The sequence below is a fragment of the Cyprinodon variegatus genome, unplaced genomic scaffold (assembly GCF_000732505.1).
Source record: "Cyprinodon variegatus isolate N-32 unplaced genomic scaffold, C_variegatus-1.0 Scaffold187, whole genome shotgun sequence".
Taxonomy (NCBI): domain Eukaryota; kingdom Metazoa; phylum Chordata; class Actinopteri; order Cyprinodontiformes; family Cyprinodontidae; genus Cyprinodon; species Cyprinodon variegatus.
In genome coordinates this window covers 1,103,619-1,107,071 of record NW_015150640.1, presented here as the reverse complement: position 1 = coordinate 1,107,071, position 3,453 = coordinate 1,103,619, and positions in this window count along the sequence as shown.

The following is a 3,453-nucleotide window of genomic DNA, read 5'->3' as shown; positions in this document are numbered from 1 at the left end:
CACCTTAAAACTGCAAGTTTCCTGGATCCACTCTAACTGATCTGTCCTCCTCTAGTGGCTTCCCTCCTGTGACGAGTCTGACGAGCCAAGATCCTGTGCACAATTATTGTAAACTTTTTGAATAAACTATTTAACCTTTTCCCTGTCTGAAGAGTGATTCTGCATGTGGGTTAGACGCTTAGACCCCAACATGACAGTTTCTGTCTCCAACAGTCTTTGAGCAGAACGCAGCGTACATCCTGGAGAGGATGCTAGTTCCTCACAGGGACACACAACCAAGCTGACTCAAGAACTCTCTTAAAAACTATGTAAAATCTAACAAACTGATAAGTTTAACTTGAACCAACCTAAACACTTAACTAAAATATCTTAAAAAGTTCATTTTAAGTCACAATGATATTTTTTATACCGTTTCTTGTGACCGTTGTCCACCATTTCTGCCCCAGCTGAACCTACAATGAATCACTGCCACAAAGGATCTACTGGACTCATCCTTAAAATAATGAAAAAGGAGAAATTTGTTAATTGTATTTGAAGGAGCGTTTGAAGAAGTCGTGAATTCAGACAGACATCCACCGCCCTGACGTTCTGGGTCTTTTTAGGATGGTAGCCGAGTTTAGGGTTTGGGGTGTGTAATGTTTCCCTCCAGCCTTGGTCCATCCATGTGAACTGGTGCTGAGGGGTGTGCTCGGTTCTGGGTAGTGTCATTTGCTTGATGCTGGGAGTACTTTGTGTTTTAACTAATCTTGCGAAAATGAACCAAAACTGCTTCTTCTATTATATCATATTTGGTTTCAGAGTATTACTGCTTTTATTAAAAGGTGAACTGCGCTCTGTTACATGATTTTTCCATGGGAGCAACAAATCGCTGTGCTGGGTTGGGTGCAAGGGTGACCAACAACCCCTAGATTAATTCCTGAAAGACAGAGACAGATGTATATAATAGTAAAATCAAAAGTGTTTATTTTTTATTTTTTATCCTGAATGGAAATAATACAGAATAGAGAGCCCCAAATTGTAAATTACACCCATAGCTAACACTCACACATGATCAGGATAATTACCGAATTAAAATCAATTGTTCATTAGCATGAGGTGCACCTCTGGTTAAAAAAAAACAAACAAACAGAAAAACATTCATGTTTTCTGTTGATCCTGCTTACAAATTAATAACGTTACCTCTTCTTGTATTGCTTTTTCCCCTCAGTATAATACCTCCAGATTTTTTGAGTCTGAAGCTGAGGCTGCCAATGATCACTGCTGCCACCCTCTGGTTTAGTGGGGAATTGTTTGTTCCGCGAAATATCCCAATTCTCTTTTTTTTTTCTCTCTCCAGCTTTTATTGTCATTACACTGTCACAAGTACAGAACAACGAAATTAACTCCCTGTATTTTAAACCCACCCCTTTTGGGAGCAGTGGGCTGCTATTGTGCGGTCCCCGAGGAGCAGTGTGGGATTAAAGAGGAACACCGTTTTTTTTACATTGGCCCCTTGATTTTACGTAATAACATCATGTTCTACTCACCCATATGAGTTTTGTGTCATTTGCAGCTGTTCTGAAGATATTCCGTTAGGTTATATCCAAGTAACGTCTTCCTATGTGCGATCGACTTGAAAGTACAAACTAAACTGTTCATAATTTATCATTTATGGTACGGCAGCATTCGTAACAGATGACGTCATACACACTCCGCTTTATTTAAACAAATATATAAATGTAAAAAATATAACCGCGGATGTCTGGGGGACAGTGATTCGCCTACATGTTATGAATGCTGGCGTACCATAAAGAATAAATTATGAACAGTTTAGTTTGTGCCTTCAAGTCTTGCCCATAGGAAGACGTTACTTGCATATAACAAAACCAAATATCTTCAGAACAACTCCAAATGACACTAAACTCATATGGTTGAGTAGAACATGATGTAATAACGTAAAATCAAGGGGCCAATGTAAAAACAAAAAAAAAAAAAAAAAAAAACGGTGTTTCCCTTTAAGAGCCTTTACTCAGGGACCCAGAGTGGCAGTCTGCTGAATAGGGGCTTGAACTCAAAACTTCTGGATTGCGAGCCCCATGCCCTAACCACTAGGTCGCCACTCCCCACACAATTCTCACAATTTAAGAGTATCTTCCAAAAAATTCCTGTGTCCAGACTATGATCTGGATTATCACCAACATTTAATAAATTGTTTTTTGGCACGAGGTACACCCCTGATAAAATGTCCATCCATAACTTTTAAAGGTATCTTGTAAACAGAAACATAGACAAGCACCCAAACTTTTCTAAAAACATATCCTCTTTGGTTATGATATATTGCAGTTATGCTACCAACTTATCATTACGTTTTACATGACTTTTAACCAAACCCACATTGCTATATTGAAAATGTTTGTAATATTCTCATCTTTAATGTTGTTTTTCTGTGGGTGTTAGCAGTAAATCGTATTTAACGGAGGAGACCTGTAAGTATCAGTGTGCAGTTACTGAAATAATCAAAATGTTCAATATATTATATTTTATTGGATTTTTCCACATCTACATTAAAACCAGATGTTTACATAGACTCTGTATCATTGAATGTGGAGCCTTCTGTCAGGACTCCTGTCTGTGTGTTTGTGTTTCTGTGTTTGTCTCCCTTCCTCCACCAGGAGGTGCCTGGTTCTGGTCCACCTCCTCACACACCTGCTGATGGTTACCTGGTTAACAAAGTGTTCTTAAGCTGCTGACTGCCACTAACTCGATGCCAGAGTGTTTGCCAGTTTGGGGAAGTCATCCTGCAAACTGGATTTTTCGGACCTTCTCTCCCTGGAAGGATCAAGTGAGCTTCAAACTGAGCTGGGGATACAAACAGGAGGTTTGGATCCACTTTTCCCCAAAAGGTCGTTTGAGTTTCACACTGAACAGGGATTCATCTGCACCACAGCCCGTTCAAGTACCACAGGAAATCTAAGTGGCAGTCAGCTTCTCCGTTCACCTGCAAACGACCGCATTCTGGGTAAACCCTGTTCCGCCCTCCACCGAATCAGACAAACACTGGAACAAAAGCATACAGACTGGAGTCAAAGATTCAACAACTTCTTTGGAAATGTGAGTCAGCAACCAAATCCTCTTCTCCAAGTTCACAAATCAAATTTCCCACTGAGCCTGAACTAATCGCTGTGTCTTCCCCTCACTTTTCAGTTCCGGTTGAGCAGTGTTCAGAGCAACACTTCACTCTGCATTATGTCTTCAATAAACCTGTTAAAACTTTTCCCTTTTTCTCTCTGAATTGGTTTCTCTGCATGTGGGTCCGAGCTCTTGATAAAATCATGTCACCTTCAGGCATTTGGAAGTCACACAGAATCATGAAACAGACAGAAGGATCAAACCAAATGCGAACAGAGGTGTCAAAAGTACAGATATTCTTTACAGCAGTGGAAGTACAGATATTTGTGTAAAAAAAAAAAAAAA